This window comes from Rhinolophus hipposideros, assembly GCF_964194185.1.
Source record: "Rhinolophus hipposideros genome assembly, chromosome: X".
NCBI lineage: Eukaryota > Metazoa > Chordata > Mammalia > Chiroptera > Rhinolophidae > Rhinolophus > Rhinolophus hipposideros.
In genome coordinates, this window is record NC_138046.1 from 53,253,960 (window position 1) to 53,276,258 (window position 22,299).

Genomic DNA, 22,299 nt, shown 5'->3' on the forward strand with positions numbered 1-22,299 from the left:
CCCTTGCCTAAGGAGATGTATCAGTAAAAATATTACTAAGGGTAACATCTGAGAGTTTACAGCCTATATTTTCTTCTAGGAGATTTATGGTTTCAAGTCTTAAATTTAAGTCTTAAATCAATTTTGAATGTATTCTTGGATATGGTATGAGAAGGTAGTCTAGTTTCATTTTTTGCATGTATCTGTCCAGTTTTCCCAGCACCATTTATTAAATAGACTGTCTTTACCTCAGTGTAAATTCTTCCTTGTTTGTAATAGATCAAGTTACCATATAAGCATGAGTTTATTTCTGGGCTTTTTATTCTGTTACATTGATCTGTTTGTCTGTTTTCATGCCAATACCACACTGTTTTGATTACTATGTTCTTGCAGTATAATTTGATATCAGGTAGCATGATACCTCCAGCTTTGTTCTTCTTTCTCAGGATTACTGTGGCTATTCAGGGTCTCTTAGTGTTCCATAAAATTTTTAGGATTATTTGTACTAGTTCTGTTAAAAAATGCCATTGTTGTTTTGATAGGTATAGCACTGAATCTATAGATTTCTTTGGGTAGTATGGACACTACATTAATTCTTCCTACCCATGAGCATCATATACAATTCCATTTATTTGTATCTTCTTGAATTTCTCTCTTCTGTGACTTACAATTTTTTGAGTACATGTTTTTTACTTCTTTGATTACATTGACTCCTAAGTTTGTTTGTTTTTGATGCAATTGTAAATGGGATTGTTTTCTTAGTTTCTTTTTCTGATAGTTTGTTATTGGTGTATAAAAATGCAACCAATATCTGAATGTTAATTTCGTATCCTGCTTCTTTACTAAATTCATTTATTAGTTCTAATAGCTTTTTGGTGGAGTCTTTGGGGTTCTCTATATTAGTACCATGTCATCTGCAATTAATGACAGTTCTACTTCTTCCTTTCCTATTCAGATGCCTTTTATTTCTTTTTCTTATCTGATTGCTGTGCCTTGTATTATCAGTACTATTGTGTTTCCCCGAAAATAAGACCTAGCCAGACAATCAGCTCTAATGTTTCTTTTGGAGCAAAAATTAATGTAAGACCCAGTCTTATTTTACTATAAGTAAAAATGTGTTCCATGTGTCACAAGGATCTTATTTTACTATAAGTAAAATAAGACCAGGTCTTTAATATAATATAATGTAATGTAATGTAATGTAATATAATATAATATAATATAATATAATATAATATAATATAATATAATATAATATAATACCAGGTCTCATATTAATTTTTGTTCCAAAAGGTGCATTAGAGCTGATTGTCCGGGAAGTATTATTTTTGGGGAAAAGTGGTATGTTGAATAAAAGTAGTGAAACTGAACATTTTTGTCTCATTGCTGAACTTTTTGTTTTTCATTTTTTAAATTTTTTTTTTGTAATGTCTTTTCTGTTTTTGGCATCATGGTAATGGTGGACTTGAAAATGAGCTTGGGAGCCTTCCCTCCTCTTGAATTTTTTGGAATAGTTTGAGAATAATTGGTGTTAATTCTTTTTTGAAAGATTGGTAAAATTCACCTGTGAAACCATCTGGTCCAGGACTTTTGTTTGTTGGGAGCTTGTTGATTATTGATTTGATTCTGTAGGCAGTAATTGGTCTGCTCAGATTTTCTGTTTCTTCTTGATTCAGGCTTGGAAGATTGTATGCTTCTATGAATTTATCCATTTCTTCCAGACTGTCCAATTTGTTGGATTAGAGTTGCTCGTAGTATTTTTTAAATTTTATTTTTTTCAGTGGTGTCCATTGTCACTTTTCCTCTTTTCTGATTTTATTTATTTGGGTCCTCTCTCTTTCTTCATTCATGAAACTGGTTAAAAGTTTGTCAATTTTGTTTATCTTTAACAACAAAAAAAAAAACAAAACAGTTCTTGATTTCATTGATCTTTTGTATTGTTTTTTTAGCCTCTATTTCAGTTATTTCTTCTGTGATCTCTATTATTTCCTTTCTTCTACTCACTTTGGGATTTGTTTACTGTTCTTTTTCCAGCACTTACATGTAAAGTTAGACTGTTTGAGAGTTTTCTTGTTTCTTTGGGTAGACCTGCAATGCTATGAATATCACTCTTAGTACAGACTCCACAGCTGACTAACTGTGAGGATTGACTGCATCCACAGTGTGTAAGCTGCAGTGTGGGGGCTGACCACTTAGAAGGGGATTTGCCCCCATGGGCTCTTTTGCCCGTTGAAACCACCCTTTGGGTATGCGACTTGTTGGGCTAACCAGGAACTGCTCTGATGTGGTCTGAAGCTCACTTCTGGGTGTGTTGTTTCTGGTGTCTGTTGGGAGGGTCTTCTATGCAGGCCAATTTCATCCTTGCCTGTTACTGGCCTACAGCTACCTGGTAGTAGTCACAAGCTATATGTGGTTGGATGCTGCCTGTGCTGGACCTGGAGGTGTGTGGGAGTGGCCTCGCTGTGAACTGAGGTTGGCTGCCAACAGTATTGGGCCTTCAACAGCTTAGCTATAGGCCCAGGGCCCGTAGGCCTGTTGCCAACTGCTGGCTGCCCACAAAGTTCTGCCACTTAAAGAGCCAACTTAGGTGTGTGGGCTGGGCTGGTTGATTCATTGTTGAGAGTGTCTTCAGCAATGCAACACTAACTGGGCAGGGTAAGGTCCAAGGGAGTCTTGAGGCATTGCCATGGTTTTAAAACGTTAATGCAGATGCAGGTCTTGCTCCAGTGCCTGGCCTGGGACCACTTCACAATATGCCCTGAGAACACTGCAGCCAGCCACCACTTGCCTTAAGTATGTAGGTCCCTGATAGCTGCCCAAGAAAGGATGCTGCACAGGTTGTGGCTCACTGCCAATCACCCAGAATTCTTCGAGCTGTCACAGGCTCTCCACTGCTATAAAAGGTTTCTACATCTTGTGGAGCTGAGCCGGTCACTCAGTAGCCAAGAGTGGCCCAGGAGATGCAGTACTATGTGGGGTGGGAACCCAGGGTGTCACCGAGGTGGTGCACCCACACAGATTTTACCAGACCAATGTGGTCTCCAATTTGGCCCTTTGGGGGAGGGTTCAACATAGAAAAGATGGTGACCTCCTGTAGGCTACATGTGAGGCAGGCTCCACACAGGGATAATGACTGCTGTCCCTCTAGCCCTCACCTCAAATCCACACAACTTGGTGTTTCCCCATATATCTCTGGCACCTCTCGAGTTGCCACCCCTCCAATGGAGACCAGGAGAGTTTTTGTGAGTGAGTCTGTGTGGGGGCCCTGTAAGAAAGCATCTGGGTTTCCAGCCTCCTTCCACCTTACTGGGACTGGCAGACACTCCTCTCTGATTTTCACTGCCAGATATTGTAGTAACTCCTCTTTCTGGCACAGTATCCCTGGGCTGGGCAGAGTCTGGTGGTTTCCTGGAACCCCCTCCCTCTTCTGGGGGGACCTCTGCCACTGATGTGTCCCTCCCAGTGTTCAACCACTATCTGTCAGCCTGTTTCACATCTCTGTGCCTACCAGTATTGATGGGGCCTTTTCTTTATATCCTTAGATATAGGAGTTCTGTTCAGCTAGTCTTAAGAAGATTCTTGAGGTTGACTGTTCTATAATTTATTGGTAATTTTGGTGTGATCCTAGAATGCAGTAGGCATAGAATTTACCCAATCTGCCATCTTGAACTAGTCATCCTCCTAAGCATATGTTTTTCAATAATTCTTTTAATTATTAAAATTTTTAAATATTAAAGAATTTTATATAAAATGTTTAAAACAGTAAATAAAATAATGCATAATTTTAAAGGATTATTCATTCAAAAATACAAAAGCCAGGTATTGCTCTCACTAAGCTCAACTGCATCCAATCAGGGCTATATCTAATTCTAGCTTTCCCTTCAAAAGTGATCTGGCTTAAATAAAGGGAAAAATCTTTAGCAGGAAGAGATTATACCAAAAGCATTAAATCATTCAGCCAAAACCCTAGTATAAAATAGCAGGCCAGCAGCACTAATAATCATATTCATTTTTTCACCCATTCAGCAAATGTTTACTGAACCCTTATCATGTGCCAGGCACTGCATTAAGCATTGGGGGTATAACACTGGAGGACAGACATGATCTCTGTTCTCATAGGACACAGAGTCTAGAGGGGAGATAATTATTAGGTAAATAAACTTCCTGAAAACTGACCTAAAGGAAGAGAACAGGGTGTTTTATGTCTTTCTTGAAGTTCATAATACATGTAAACACATCAAAAGCTCTGAGAAGTCCTACTGTAAAGAAACTCTTTTAATTTTATCTACCTCAGAAGAACTGGGTGCTCTGAATTTTGGAGGTGATTAGTGACAATCTCTGAGAAAGCAACAATTAACAAAAAGATTAAGAATAAGCAGCAGTAATAAAGCCAGTGAAAAGACATTCCAGACAGAGGGAATAGAATATGCCCTGAAAAGGAATTAGCCTAGAACACCAGAAGAATTGACAGTGTGTCTGAAGCAGAGGGAGCCTGGGAAGAGAATGGTAAGCAATGAGGCTGCAGAAATTGGCAGGGTTCAGGCCATGTAGAGCATTATAGGCCACAGTAAAGTATTACAATTTTATTCAAAATACAAATAGGTATTAAATATTTTTTGATAAAATAGTAGTGTGGTCTTATTTTTCTTATAGTAGCCTCTTACTTGGTCTTCTAGCTTCCCTTCTTATTTTTTTCTAAATCGTTATCCATGCTGCAGCCAGTTATCTTTTAAACAATAACAGTCCCAAATGAGATGAACCCAAACATACCCACACCAAGACACATCATAATTAAAATGCCAAAGGGTATAGATAAGGAGAGCATCTAAAAAGCAGCAAGAGAAAAGCAGTTAGTTACCCACAAGAGTGCTCCCTTAAGACTGTCAGCTGATTTCTCAACAGAAATTTTGCAGGTTAAAGAGAGTGACACAAAATATTCAAAGTGATAAAAACCAAGGACCTACAAGCAAGATGAGTCTACCCAGCAAAGCTATCATTTAAAATCAAAGCATAGAAAATAAAATCTAAAAGAGTCCATCACGACCAAACCAGTATTACAAGAAATGTTAAGGGACTTCTTTAAGAAGAAGAAGAAAAAAAAGCTCAAAACATGAATAATAAAATGACAATAATTCCATATCTATCAACAATTACTTTAAATGTAATGCATTAAATTATCTAATCAAAATACATAGAGTGGCTGAATGGATAAGAACACAAAAACCTTACATAGGCTGCTACAAGAGACTCACTGCAGATCAAAAGAGACTGAAGTGAAGAAAGAGACTCACACAGACTGAGAATAAAGAGGTGGGAAAAGACATTTCATGAAAATGGAAATGAAAAAAAAAATCTGGGGTATAATGATAGACTTTATACCAGGCAAGACAGACTTTAAAACGAAGGTTGTAACGAGAGATAAAAAAGGATCCAGTAATCCCACTTCTAGGTATTTATCCAAGGAAACACAAAATACTACTTGGAAAGGACATGTGCATACAGCTGTTCATTGCAGCATTATTTATAATAGCCAAGATTTGGAGGCAACCTGGGTGTCCGCCCATGGATGAATGGATAAAGAACAGTTATATATATATAACAGTTATATATATATATATATATATACACAATGGCATATTACTGACCCATAAAAAAGAATGAAATTTTGCCACCTGCAACAACATGGATGGGCCAACACAGTACTATGTTGAGTGAAGTAAGTCAGAAAGAGAAAGACAGATGTCATATGATTTCACTAATATGTGAAATCTAAAGAAAAAAATAAATGAACAGACAAAACAGAAACAAACTCATAATTACAGAGAACATTTTGAGGGTTGCCATATGGGAGGGGTTTGGAAGAACGGGTGAATAAGAGTAAGGGATTAAGAAGTACAAATTGGCTATATATATAATGTGATGGTTCAGTGTGAGGTCGGAGGGATAGTGGATGGGGGGAGGGGGGTTCACAGTGTGAGGGATATAAATGATGAACGTCTAAGTATTACCTTGTCTTGTACACCTGAAACTAATAAATAAATTTAAAAAAAATCTAAAAAAAAAAAAGAAGTACAAATTGGCAGTTAACAAAATAGTCATGGGGATGTGAAATACAGTGCGGGAACTATAGTCGATAATACTGTACAAACTATATATAGTGTCAGATGTGTACTAAACTTATCAGAGGGATTATTTCATGAATTATATAAATGTCTAACTACTATGCTGTATACCTGAAACTAATATAAAGTATAAAGTAATACCTAATGTCAACTATAATTAAAAAAACATATACATATATATACATATATATATACACATATTCATGGAATGTAAAGTACAGTATAGGGAATATAGTCAATGGTATTGTAACAGCTATGAGGTGTGATCAAAAATTACAGTGAACGTTTAAATAAAAAAAATATTACAGTAAAAGACACATTTCCAATAATCCCCCTCAAAATACTCCCTCTCACTTCAAACACTCTTATCCCATCATTCTTGTCACTTTCTGAAGCACTTCTGGAAGTCCTCTTTTGTGAGTGTCTTTAGTCGTGCTATTGTGGTTGCCTCAATGTCCTGAATTAATTCAAAATGTTTACCTTTCATGGTCATTTTGACTCTGGAGAAGAGCCAAGTCACACGGTGCCAGATGCTATGAATAAGGTGGATGAGGACACACCATAATGTTTTTATTTTCAGAAATTGCTGTGCCAGAAGTGATGTATGACACGGAGCCTTTCCATTGTAATCAACAAATACGCTGAATGCTGCTGCCGAGTGCCATCCAATGGAAAGGCAGGGATCTTCAAGATGGGAAGTGGCGCGTCAAACCTTTGTAACTGTGTAACAAGTTTCAACTTGTTTGGTGCAGTCAGTCAGGTGTGAGCTACGGTTGAGAGAAGGTGTGTTTTAAAGTGTGCCATAAATCATCCTCCATTATGACAATGCTCTGTGTCACACATCACTTCTGATATATGGCAATTCTCGTCAAATAAAAACATTACAGTGTGTCCTCATCCACCTTATCCATTGGATCTGGCCCCGTGTGACTTCTGGCTCTTCCCCCAAGTCAAAATGATTAAGGACATTGAGCCACAACAATGCAACTAAAGACACTCACGAAAGACGACTTCCAGAACTGCTTCAGAAAATGGCAAGAACCATGGGATAAGTGTCGTTAAAGTGTGTGTGGGGGGGGAATTTTGAGGGGGATTAATAGCAATGTGTCTTTTACTGTAATATTTTTTTATTTATTTAAACATTCACCATATTGTTTGATCACACCTCGTATGTATGGTGTCAGATTGGTAGTAGGCTTGTTGGGGCTATCACTTTGTAAGGTGTGTAAATGTCTAGTCACTATGTTGTTTTGTATACCTGAAACTAATAATAAAAATAATAATATTTAATAACTGTTTATGGTATCAGAAGGCACTAAATTTATTGGGGTGTTCTCCATATAAGTTATATAAATGTCTAATCACTGTGTTGCACACCTAAAACTAACATAATATTGTACGTCAACTCTAATTGAAAAATAAAAAAGTTATTTAAAAAAAAATCACCAACCCCCCAAAAAAAAAACAATAGATTAGGTCATGTGGGTTACTGAAGGACAAGACAAAGTCAGGACATAGACAGAACATAGTTCAATTTCCAAGGATAATAAGCATGGATTCCATAAGAAACCCATAGGATATGTCCCAAAGGGTATTCTATATCTTCAGATGTCCTCTGAAGAACAAGAAAGAGTGTCCATGTCCCCACACACTTGGAAAAGTAGCATAATCTAAATCCCTCTTGGAGTTCATAAAATGAATTAGCATATTGAAGGCTCTGATAAATCCTGAAGTAAAGAAACCCATTTATCTTTCTTTAACCCAGTATTTTCAAACTTGTTTTACCCATAGAGTCTTTTGTTTTATGTAGCACCTATTATAGGATGTTGTGAGCATTAAAGGAGATCCTATGTATTAAGTGCTTAGCAAAGGATCAAGCATATAGTAAATATTGACTGTTTGTTGTAGTAGTTAGAATTTTTTTTTTTTGCTTCCAGGAACAAGGCATAACATCTAGGAGCATTTAAGAAGCATCAATGGTTCTAACTCCTTGAGAATTTTGAATTTTGCACTAGGATAGTTCAGGCCAGACTATTTAGTTCTGCCTTGCCTGATCAGCAACTCTGGGAGTGTGTTTTATGTCAGTCAGCCGGGCTCCGTTCCCTGTATGAACAGAGAAACTCTCAGAGATACAGGGTTGGGGAGAGCCCTGAAGACCAGCTCACACTTCCAGGAAACTCCAGGCCATAAGTGTTTGAGGCTGAGTAAGCAAACAAATTCTAAAATGTTCGGCCAAACTTCAAGTTCCTCCTAGATCAATAGGTTTTTAAATGGGATGCCATTCTTGGGAAATCCCTTTGTGCCAAAACAAAAAGTACATTATCTCTTTTTAAAACATTGAAAAGAGATGAAAGGTACAAACTTCCAGTTATAAAATGAATGAATCATGGGGATGTAACGTACAGCACGGTGACTATAGTTAATAATGCTGTATTGCATATTTGAAAGTTGCTGAAAGAGTAAATCTTAAAACTTCTCATCACAAGAAAAAAATTTTGTAACTGTGTATGTGTGTGTGACAGATGTTAACTGGATTTATCGTAGTGATCACTTTATAATATATGCAAATATTGCATCATTATGTTGTACACCGGAAACTAATATAATGTTGTATGTCAATTATACCTCAATAAAAATAAATAAATAAAACTAAATTTTCTTTTTAAAAAGCATTTCCTAATATCCTACATAAAATGTAATAAGCTTTCACGTTATGTTTTAAAGACCTCTACTTGCCAAGAGTGAAAAATAAGATCAATATTTATATGCATGCTCAGTTACATCTTATTTCTCTGGGTAAATAATCTTTCAGGAAATGACATGATTATTTCACGATACCTTTAACACCAAAGAAAACTACAGATGACCACTAGTTATGGAAAAGGAAAGAAGTGAAATGAGAGAAATAATAGAACTTGCTGCCTAGTGCTACCCTTTAAACTTAAATACACAAAACGTTTTCTCTGTTCAGAAAAGCAGAACCAAAGGCACCTCCTTGGGACTGCTGTCACTTTCATTTTGTCTACAATAACTAAGAAAATTTTGCTGTAAGCAATATAACAACAGCAACAACTGCCATCTATTGAGCATAATACACCAAAGCCCTGTGTAACTGCTCTTTCTACATATTTTCTCCAATTCTTACAGTAACTCTTATATAGATTATTTTATTTAACAGATAATGCACTAGTGATTTAGTAATGCACTCAAGGTTTCATAGTTACCTATTGCATATATTGGATTTAAACCCAGATGGATATGGCTCCAGAGCAAGGCTTTTTTCTATGTACCTCTTCCTAAGTAATTACCTAACTTGGCTGAAAAGGTACCTACATTAGAGAGAAACAACGCATGTATACTGCACAATTGCAAATGGATAAAGTCATATCTTACAGCAAGAAGAAAAAAAACATTTAACGATTAAGCTGGAATTGAACAGGAAATATTTCCAACTGCTCATTTACCCATGAAGTCGTCTTGAAAGAATATTGAGGGTAATGTCTGAGTGGACTTTCAAGGTTACTCCATTTCTGTCAATTAAAGGAATCAGAAGGAAATACCCTTTTCCCTCTTGCACGTGTCAGATAAATTAGTGTTCAATTCATATTTATAAAACAAATAAACGTAGAAGCTTGAATTCCATACAGCAGTTATTAACCCTATATGTAATTTCTTTCTGTTTTTGCCTTCTTCTCTCTTCTTCTGCTCAGTTTTCAATGGTTTTAAATGTTTTTGAGCCAAAGAATGATGATCTATGAGATGAAGGGGAAAATAGAAGCTATTTTGGCTGCCCAAACTCAGAATCTATAACTCCAGAAACAGTGCTGCCCTAGCTTTTCAGGCAAATCAAAGTGTGGAAGCTTTGTTGTCAGGTGAACTCGGAATGCATTCCACCCCTATAGGAAGTCCAAGATGCATTTTATTAAAGCAAAACAAAATAAAGTAATTTTTGTTGAGTGTCTCTTCCATGACTGGACACCCAACTTTTGATGCTTTCTAAATGAACAATGTCACAATTGCTGCTCTGCCAACAGTCCCTGTTGGCAAGTTTTTAATAAGAAGCCTGAAGCATTTGCTCTTTGTTCCCATAGGCCAAGCCACAGAGGGCACTCTTCAGGTAACCCTAAAGATCAAGGAAAAGCACCAGCCACACGTTGGCATTTTCTAATAAAGTCTTCCAACTAACTTAATAGAAGGCTTTATTAGCACTGTACCATGTCCCTGCAGGAGAAGACTGGAACCAGTGATAGGATATACGTAAGGGCTTGTGGAAAGCTGAGGCTGGTAACCTTCACCTCTGCCATCAATTTACCATGTGAGCTTGGGCCAACTCACAAGTTCCTCCTTGGGCCTCTGGCTCTTCATCTGTGAAGCTGGAATGAAAGCAGTGACCATCCACATGACTCTTAACCACTGGACAAATGGAAAATGCTACACACACAGTTACTACAAAATAACTAAATAGTAATAACAAAATCTAAGAAAAAAAGCAGGTCATTTCCACTGATAATCCATCACACTTTGAACCACAGATCAGTGAATGCTTGAAAATAAAACACATTTCAGTCCACAGTGTATTTCCCCTCTTCCTGGTCCATCTCTGGAGTATGATGTGTTTTCCTGTCAGCCTATTAGGAGCCCCGATCATGCTTCTTATAGTGAAGGATCAATGGGGTTTGAAAGGATGAGATAATACAATGATAAAAAGTATACTCTGAGGGTCTCTCTATTACTTGGATCAATTTAGTTTTCAGTACATAGGTAGGCAGTCATCTATAGGAAGTCCAGCTTTAGGCCTTGGGAGGGAATTGTAGAGGGGAAGAAGGCATGTTAACAGATATACATATAGTCCTGCCCAGAACTGGTTAACAACCTCTACCACAATCTCCACAAGAAGGAAAATCAGCTTTTTCTTCCACTGTTGGGCTCATAATTTCCACATCTTTAACCTAAAGCTACTACTGAGTTGATCCAAGTAGAGACAGCCAAGTGGCAAACAAGATAGCCCCTTAAGAGCAATTGATCAGATTGTCACATGGTCATTTCAATCCAATCGGCAATAACAAAAGCCTATAATATTGAGCCATGAAACAGTAGACAGAATCATTTCTACCACCTTAATGACTAAATTACATCCACTATGTACTCTCAGTGTGTCAGTGAATACAGTTTTCAAACAAACTCTTTCAGGGAAGCACAGTATATCAAACAAATAAAAGTGAGGTTGCTATGGCTGAAGTGGGGATGAACCCAGGGTCCCCCTTTTAATGCCCCTCTCTGATCCTTGTATTAGTCCCATGCTCACCTCCAATGAAGCCCTAGGAATGCACAGAACACAACTTGAAAACAACTTGGACCTAACCCAAACCCCTAATTATTTTTCAGATAGGAACACTAAGGCCCAGAGAGGAAAAGTGACAACCACAGTCACATAGATTGTGAGTGATACTGCCAGGACTAGAATCCAGGTGTCCAGATTCCTTGTCTAGCAATTGACCCTGTGTGGATTCTTCATGCATGGTCAGGTAGGCCAGGTCTCTGTTCCCTGGGTACAGAACTTCTGAGAAGGGAGGAAAGTGGGCAGGATTGTACACTGGGGCAGCACAAGGGAAATGAAGACAGCAAGGAGTGAAGTGCACATCAGGCGAAAGCTTGCTATGCAGCAGAGTATTTCTTTCCCGCAGATCTGATCTCTCCTTACCAGAGCAATACAAAAGCAATACCAGGCCAAACAATTCCACACTGTGCTTGGCAACTAGCAGTTACAAGAACAAGAAGCAGACACGGGAGTTGGGGAAAAAATGGCAGCGTGAGGTGAGCCTCTGTAGCGCTCCCCTGGAATTTACAACAAATCGGACAACAACAACTCCACAAAGGACTCCCTGCACAGCAGACAGGCAAGACAAAGAGGCCCACTACTGAATTCACCTCCAGGTGGGTGAATCACACGAGCAAGGAAGACGGAGTGGAGAAGTGCGGAAACAGAGCCACGCGGGCACAGGACGTAGACCTACCTCAGTGCTCGGAGCTCGCTGCTCCCGGAACTACCACAGCTGCGGGACAGGGAAGGACTCAGACTGCTGGGCTCTGCTTCCGGCCCACGGGGCTGAGGGAGCAGCATATAACATGGCTGAACCCAACACTCACAGCAGAGACCTCACGGAGCAAAGACTGAGGGAAGAAGGCTGAAATCGGGGGTTTAAGCCCTCACTGCCCAGCTGAGAACGGAAGCCTTAGGCACGGAGACTAGCCGCCCCCTCCCTACCCTCCCAGAGCTCACCCCGACCCCACCTGCCCGGTGCTAGAAGCGATAAAGTAGCAGTATCAGATCAAAGGACAGAAAATTTGCTGCTCTGAGAACTGTGGACCGCAGACACAGATTCGCACCTCAACAAGTTCCGGCAAAGGGAGCTGTGGAAGCAGGACTGGCTGTGGTGGTGGACGTCGCCATTGCTCAAGGCACTTTTGCCCTTGTCATTGATCACAACTCACCCCACCCCTGGCCAAACTATCTGGACAGATCCCTGCAGGAGTAAACAGAACTGCTGAAACATACGGGCTCTGAATCTGGTGCAGAAAGAGCTTTGGAACTTCAAAAGCTCTTCGCATACCTATCAACCTGTTGCAGAAGCCACTCCTGTAGACATCTAGGAAGAGAAATAGTAAATCAGTGATTGCCATGAATAACCAAGGCAACAAGATAGCTCAGAAAGAAAGTGAAAAGTCTCCAGAAAAGGAACTTAGAGATATGGAAACATGTGATTTAAATGACAGAGAATTCAAGATTGCAATTCTGAACAAACTGAATGAGATGCAAGAAAACACAGAAAGGCAGTGTAATGAACTCAGAAACACAATCAAAGAACACCTTGAGCATTTTACTAAAGAGATTGAAATTTTGAAAAAGAACCAAATAGAATTTCTGGAGATTAAGAACTCAACAGAAGGAATTAACAATAAAATATCCAGCTTAGGTACCAGAGTTGACCAGATGGAGGAAAGAATCAGTGACATCGAACATAGGAACCTGGAATTTACACAGATGGAAGAAGAAAGAGACTTGAGACATTAAAGAAATAAAAGAACACTATAAGAACTTTCTGACTCCATCAGAAAGAGCAACATAAGAATAATGGGCATACCAGAAGGAGAAGAAAGAGAGAAGGGAACAGACAATATATTAAACAAATCTTCGATGAGAACTTCCCCAACTTGTGGAAAGAACTGGATCCTCGAATCCAAAAAGCAAATAGAACACCTAATTACCTAAATCCCAACAGGCCTTCACCAAGGCACATTGTATTGAAGCTGTCTAAAATCAATGATAAAGAAAGAATCCTCAAGGCAGCCAGGGAAAAGAAGACGGTAACTTACAAAGGGAAGCCCATTAGATTATCATCAGATTTTTCAGCAGAAACTCTACAAGCTAGGAGGGAATGGAACCAAATATTCAAACTATTGAAAGAGAGAAATCATGAGCCAAGAATAATATATCCAGCAAAGATCTCCTTTAGATATGAAGGAGGAATAAAGACCTTTCCAGACATCCAGAAGCTGAGGGAATTTTCTAATACACGACCTGCACTACAAGAAATACTAAAGGAGGCTATTAGACCACCATCAACAGGGACAACTTGTGGCAACCGAAACATAAAAAGGGGGAGCGTAAAGGCCTGAACTGGAATATGGGACTAGAGAAAGTAAGCGTACTGAAGAAACTGGAATACTCTAAATATCAAACTTTCTTTTACATAAACTCAAGGGTAACCACTCAAAAAACATCCAAATCTGAAATATATACTGTAATAAAAGAAGAAACAGAGGGAAACATCATAGAACACCACCACACAGAAATAATAGACAACAACAAAAAGGCAAAGAAACAATGGAGACATAGCCTTACAAGAAAACTAGAGATAGAATGACAGGAAATCCTCACATATCAATAATCTCCCTAAATGTAAATGGACTGAACTCACCAATAAAAAGACACAGAGTAGCAGAGTGGATCAAAAAACTAAACCCAACCATATGCTGTCTCCAAGAAACACATCGCAGCTACAACGACAAGCATAGACTCAAAGTGAAAGGGTGGAAATTGACACTCCAAGCAAATGGTACCCAGAGAAAATCAGGTGTAGCCATAATGATTTCCGATGAAACAGACTTCAGGGTGAAAAAGATAACAAGAGACAAAGATGGACATTTCATAATGGTAAAAGGGACTATACAACAAGAAGACATAACAGTCATCAACATTTATGCCCCTAATCAGGGAGCACCGAAATATACCAAGCAACTACTAACAGAACTAAAGGGAGAAATTGACCAAAACACAATTATATAGGGGACTTAAATACATCATTGACAGTTATGCATATTTCATCCAAACAGAAAATACATAACGAAATAGCAGCCATAAATGACACATTAGATGAAATGGACATAATTGACATATATAGAGCACTTCATTCTAAAACATCAGACTACACATTCTTTTCTAGTGTACATGGAACATTCTCAACGATAGACCATATATTGGGACATAAAATCAGCCTCAGCAAACTTAAGAAGATTGAAATCATACCAAGCATATTCTCTGATCACAAGGCTTTGGATATCAACTGCAAAAAGAAAGCAGGAAAAAAACACAAATACATGGAGATTAAACAACATACTTTTAAAGAACGACTGGGTCAAAGAAGAAATTAGTGGAGAGATCAAAAGATACAAAGAAACAAATGACAATGAAAATACATCCTACCAAATTTTTTGGGATGCCACGAAAGCAGTTTTAAGAGGGAAATTTATATCATTACAGGCCTATCTCAAGAAACAAGAAAAACACCAAATAAATAACCTCATGTTACACCTTAAAGAACTAGAAAAGGAAGAACAAGCGAAACCCAAGGTCAGCAGCAGAAAGGAGATAACAAAAATCAGAGCAGAACTAAATGAAATAGAGAACTAAAACACCATAGAAGAAATTAATGTGACAAAGAGCTGGTTCTTTGAAAAGATTAACAAAATTGACAAACCCTTGGCTCGACTCACTAAGATAAAAAGAGAGAAGACACTAATTAACAAAATAAGAAATGAAAAAAAGGATGTTATCACGCACACCACAGAAATACAAAGGATTATCCAAGGATACTATGCAGGACTATGTGCCACCAAATTCAATAACCTAGAAGAAATGGACAAGTTCTTAGAAACATATAGCCTTCCGAGGCTGAATCATGAAGAACTGGAAAATCTAAACAGGCCGATCACCAGTAACAAAATTGAATCAGTCATCAAAAACCTTCCCAAAATCAAAAGTCCTGGACTAGATGGCTTCACGAGTGAATTCTCCCAAACCTTCAAACAGGATCTAATACCAATCCTGCTCCAACTCTTCCAAAAAATTGAAGAAGACTCAGTACTCCCGAACTCATTTTATGAGGCCAACATTACCCTGATACCAAAACCTGGTAAGGACAACACAAAAAAAGAAAACTACAGAGCAATATCTCTGATGAATACAGATGCTAAAATCCTAAACAAAATTCTAGCAAATCGAATACAACAATGCATTAAAAAGATTATTCATCACAACCAAGTGGGGTTCATCCCCAAGGCACAAGGATGGTTCAACATTCGTAAATCCATCAATGTGACACATCACATAAACAAAATAAAAAACAAAAATCATATGATTCTATCAATTGATGCAGAAAAAGCATTTGATAAGATACAACATCCATTTATGATTAAAACACTTAATAAAATAGGTATAGAAGGAAAATACCTCAACATGATAAAGGCCATATATGACAAGCCCTCAGCTAATCTCATAATTAATGGTGAAAAGCTACAGCCCTTTGCTCTACGTTCAAAAACACAACAAGGTTGTCCCCTATCACCTCTGCTTTTCAACATAGTGATGGAAGTCCATGCTAGAGCAATCAGGCAAGAGAAAGAAATAAAAGGCATCCAAATTGGGAATGAAGAAGTTAAATTGTCACTCTTTGCAGATGACATTATGCTATATATAAAAAACCCTAAAGACTGCACCAAAAAGCTATTAGAAACAATCAATGAATACAGTAAAGTTGCTGGCTACAAAATCAACGTACAAAAGTCTGTTGCTTTCCTATACACCAACAATGAAATCTCAGAAAAAGAAATAGAAAAAAACAATTCCCTTTGCAATTGCAGCAAAAAGAATAAAATGCCTAGGAATAAACTTAACCAAGGATGTGAAGGATTTATACGCTGAAAACTATAAGACATTTTTGAAAGATATTGAAGAAGACACAAAGAAATAGAAAGACATTCCGTGCTCATGGATTGGAAGTATCAACATAGTTAAAATGGTCATATTACCCAAAGCAATAAACAGATTTAATGCAATCCCCATCAAAATCCCAATGGCATTTTTAAAAGAACTAGAAGAAAAAATCGTCAGATTTGTTGGAACCACAAAAGACCCCGAATAGCCAAAGCAATATTAAAAAAAAAAACAACAATACTGGAGGTACCACAGTCCCTGATTTTTGCTTGTACTACAGGGCTACAATAATCAAAACAGCTTGGTATTGGTGGAAAAACAGACACATAAACCCATGGAATAGAATTCAGAAGCCAGAAATAAAACCACATAAATATGGACACATAATTTGTGACAAAGAAGCTAAAAACATACAATGGAGGAAAGACAGCCTCTTCAATAAATGGTGCTGGCAGAATTGGATAGCTACGTGCAAAAGAATGAAATTGGACTGCTGTCTGTCACCATGTACCAAAATTAATTCAAAATGGATCAAAGACTTAAGCATAAGACCTGACACAATAAACTGCATTGAAGAAAACATAGGTACTAAACTCATGGACCTTGGGTTCAAAGAACATTTTCTGAATTTGACTCCAAAGGCAATGGATGTAAAAACTGAAATAAACGAATGGGATTATATGAAACTAAAAAGCATCTGCTCAGCAAAATAAACTATTGACAAAATAATGAGGCAACCAACTGAATGGGAGAAGATTTTTGCAAACAGTGCCTCTGATAAGGAGCTAATATCCAAAATATACAAGGAACTCATGAAACTCAACAACAAAAAAACAAACAACCCAATTGAAAAATGGACAGAGGACCTGAAGAGACATTTCTCCAAAGAGGATATACAAATGGCAAATAGACATGAAAAAATGCTCAACATCGCTAATCATCAGAGAAATGCAAATGAAAACCACAATGAGATATCACCTCACCCCAGTCAGAATGGCTTTCATCAACAAGACAAATAATAACAAGTGTTGGAGAGGCTGTGAAGAAAAAGGAACCCTCATACACTGTTGGTGGGAATGCAGACTGGTGCAGCTGCTATAGAAGGCAGCGTTGAGGTTCCTCAAGAAATTACGAATAGAATAACCCTATGACCCAGCAATCCCTCTCCTGGGTATCTACCAAAAAAATCTGAAAGCATTTCTCTATAGAGACACGAGTACTCCAATGTTCATTGCAGCTTTGTTTACTGTGGCCAAGACATGGAAACAACCAAAATGTCCTTCGATAGATGAATGTATAAAGAAGTTGTGGTATATATACACAATGGAATACTATTTGGCGTTAAGGAAAGATGATATAGGAGCATTTGTGACAACATGGATGGATCTTGAGAGTATAATGCTAAGTGAAATAAGTCAGACAGAAAAAGCAGAGAACCCTATGATTTCACTGATATGTGGTATATAAACCAAAAACAACAAAAGAACAAGACAAACAAATGAGAAACAAAAAAACTCATAGGCACAGACAATACTTTATTGGTTACCAGAGGCTAAGGGTGTGGGGGTGGGTGATGAGGGTAAGGGGGATCAAATATATGGTGACAGAAGGAGAAGTGACTCTGGGTTGTGAACCACAACGGGATTTATAGATTATGTAATACAGAATTTTACACCTGAAATCTATGTAATTTCACTAACAATTGTCACCCCAATAAATTTAATTAAAAAATTAATTAATTAATTAAAAAAAGAAGCAGACACATATATGCAAATACAGCCTTTAAAAAAGAAACCTTTTTAATACCTGCGAAGACAGGACAACCTTTATATATTTATTTATAGAAAAGTCTCACTTAACTGGAATCCAAACAATCAGAATGCTCAAATAACCAGATTACTTCCCCTCTCTACTCCCCAGTTTTGAACACTTATTAGCATTTATGATAATAACTTTGAGATGTTGTAACTTCTGCCAGGGTCTTCCAAACCCCTAAATATATTAATATACTCATTAATTCAATGAATTTTTATGGAGTGTCTACTATTTATTTATTAGGCCCTGACCAGGTACTAGGAAAAGTACACTATTCTTGGGAGTCCAATGACAGTCTTCCTGAAATGACACATGAATAATCAGTTGAAATATGAATATTTGAATGACAGAAATGGCAGTGAGGGCATTAGACAAAAAGGTCTCTAAGGGATTTCAAGAGCTAATATTCCATGCTTCTATGACTCTATTTTGTTAACTGACTGTATATGTATGATATAAAAATGACACTATTTTGAATTTCAAATTTTGAATGAGTATTTTCCTTTTGTCACCAAAGTAGTAAACAGCCATTGATTCTACCCACTAGCACTGTTTTAGGCTCTATTACTTTTTTTTTAAATTTCTCTCTTAATTGTACCTCCATATCCAGTTTGGTCGCAAACCAAAGAAACACCCTTTTGCTTTAAAGTTATAACATGATTTTCACTGAAAATGCTTTACCACACTGATCTAGTTAGTTAAGATAACTAGACGTAGATGCAAATGTATGTTGACTATTTTAAAGAAACAACTCACTCTTAAAGGTTAGGTCAAAACTGTATTTATATCATGCCGTGGGTTCTCAAGGAAATTCTCAAACAGTATGTACAAAAATGTTTTGAGTGGCGAAAACAAAATTGAAATAACTGTATAGCCTCACAGATGATGAAGGTGAAAACTACAATGCCCACTTAGATATTTAAGGATGGCCATTCAGCAAGGGACTTCTTTCCTTCTAGCCTCATTCTTCTCCAAAAGGGACGTGGGCCCAACACATAGTTAAGAATGATGATGAAAAGTCCAAGATAAAAGGCAAATCAGCAAAACAAACAAACAAACAAACAAAAACAAATCAAAACAAAAAAACCCTGCCAGCCTTGGGGCACCATGAAATCAGGATTGTAAGCCCAAAGGCAGAAACTTAGAATTTGAAGGAAACTCAAGAAATGATCTGGTTGAGTCCATTGACTTAGGTAGTGAATCTCTAACCTACACTGAACATGATTTTCTTAATTTAAAAGAAAATTTATTCAAATGTCAACCTAAATCTTAAATCATCCATTCCTCTTTGAATACAGAAGACAACTCTTTTTCATCAAAAATACCTCATTTCTTTCAAGTCAACCTTTAGACTTCTTTATTCCAAGGTAAAACAGTTACCTTTCATCTTAGAGCTTATTTTCTTTCCCTTTCATCATCTTAGAAGACTAGACCTACCCTCAGCTGACCAATATGGATTTGTCTCAAATCACATTCAATTCTCCAGTGTGGCTGTGATCTTCCTTCCTCCACAGCTGGATCCAAGGTCACCAGGGAGCAACAGCACATTTGTCCAGTGAGCTTCAGGGGAACCTGTGCTTCGTGTATTTCTCCAATAAAATTACTAATATGTTATGAGCTTTATTTTAATAATATGCTGAAATAAAATATGAAATTTAAATTTTGAATTAAGTTTCTCTAAGCTTGATGTTGTAAACACATAATTTGATATAAGAATACATAACAGAATATATTAAATTTATTAAGAGAGCATTATATGTGAGGGGAAAATACCCTCACATCAAAAAGGAGAAAGATAAATTTTAAAGTTTTCATATAGAGGAAGATAAGATAGAACTTAATAAAATTAAACTGTATATATCTGAACTGTCTACTTTAAGAATATACTTTTTCTATGACAGGACTCACTGTGCTCAAATTCCAGATATCCAAGGAGAAAAAGATAAGAACTCTCCTAGTTAATGAAAGTTGTTAATTTTCTCCAGTTAGACTCAATCCACCTTTGTGCTTAAGTTGGTTTCAAGGTTTGAAATATTATATAGATAAATTAGATAAGTTCTAAAATGACAATGAATTCTAGGTTAGAATCCTTGGTATAGGCCAGGCAAGAAACTGAAGAGAACTTAAAGAGGAAGCAGAGATTGCTCTCATTTCATTCCAAATTAAGAAAATAAACTACTCAGGAACACAAGGGCAGAGCTGTTTGGAAACACAGGGTCAGAAGCAAAACAGCAGAATGATATAAGCCTCCTAGACGTAGAACTACCCAAAGTCTCATTTTCTAGGAATTTAATAATTGTTTGAGTTTTATGTCACTGGATAGCTCCCCATAATTTGAGGGGCACAGTATAAAATGAAAGTGCAAGGGCACTTACTAAAAAAATTATTAAGAATTTCAATATGTTGACCTTAAACAAACAGACAGCCAGATATTTCTCCAACAAAATGGGTAAATTTGGAAACAACAAAGAATTGCAATTCAGGACAGGCGGTCTAATGGAAAATCGGGAGCAAGTCCAGAGAAACAGGTGAACGCTTTTTTATGGACTTGGGAGGAGCAGTTGTAATTAGAGGCCATTGGAGGAAACAAACTTCAAACTATAGTGACTTTTCATTGGCTGAGTTTTAGCAGTCCCCCATTGGCTCAGCTGTTACTAGGCAAACAGGAATCTTTTTTTTCCTCCTGCAGAAGTAGTAAATTAGTATCACTTCCTGTTAGAGTTACATTGGGGTCAGTAGTGTGCAATGACTAACATATGCATGAGAGTTCTCTCTTCTAGCCTCCCAACTCCATTTTTTTATTTTACTTTTTTATTATTTTTTTAATTTATTGGGGTGACAATTGTTAGTAAAATTACATAGATTTCAGGTGTACAATTCTGTAATATATCATCTATAAACCCCATTGTGTATTCACCAACCAGAGTCAATTCTCCTTCCATCACCATATATTTGAGCCCCCTTACCTTCATCTCCCACCTCCCGCTATCCTTACCCTCTGGTAACCACTAAACTATTCTCTGTGTCTATGAGTTTTTTGTTTCTCATTTGTTTGCCTTGTTCTTTTGTTGTTTTTGGTTTATATACCACATATCAGTGAAATCATAGGATTCTCTGCTTTTTCTGTCTGACTTATTTCGCTTAGCATCATACTCTCAAGATCCATCCATGTTGTCACAAATGTTCCTATATCATCTTTTCTTATCGCCGAATAGTATTCCATTGTGTATATATACCACAACTTCTTTGTCCGTTCATCTACGGAAAGACATTTTGGTTGTTTCCATGTCTTGGCCACCGTAAACAAAGCTGCAATGAACATTGGAGTACACGTGTCTTTATGTATAAATGTTTTCAGATTTTTTGGGTAGATACCCAGGAGAGGGATTGCTGGGTCATAGGGTAATTCTATTTGTAATTTTTTGAGGAACCTCCACACTGCCTTCCATACGGGCTGCACCAGTCTGCATTCCCACTAACGGTGTATGAGGGTTCCTTTTTCTCCACAGCCTCTCCAACATTTGTTACTATTTGTCTTGTTGATGATAGCCATTCTGACTGGGGTGAGGTGGTATCTCATTGTGGTTTTTGTTTGCATTTCTCTGATGATTAGTGATGTTGAGCATTTTTTCATATGTCTATTTGCCATTTGTATGTTCTCTTTGGAGAAATGTCTCTTCAGGTCCTCTGCCCATTTTTCAATTGGGTTGTTTGTTTTCTTGTTGTTGAGTTTCATGAGTTCCTTGTATATTTTGGATATTAGTGCCTTATCGGAGGCACTTTAACTCCATTTGAAATAATGTTTCTTTTTATTAATTTTCACAATGTCAACAGCAAAGCATTAAACCAAGTACAGGTCCCTTCTAAGTGTGGGGCCCTGTGCAACTGCACAAGTTGAATACTTATGAAGGCAGCCCTGGTTGTTGTAAATATTTTGAGAATAACATGTCCTCTTTTCAAATTTAATGGAAGCTATAGATGAATGCATACATTCACACACACACACACACACACAAAATTTTTGCAGTTTCAGGGAGTTTGTGGGCTCATTTAAGTCCTGTATATGGACTTTAAATTAAGATCCACTGGATTAGATTGATTCTGTGAGAC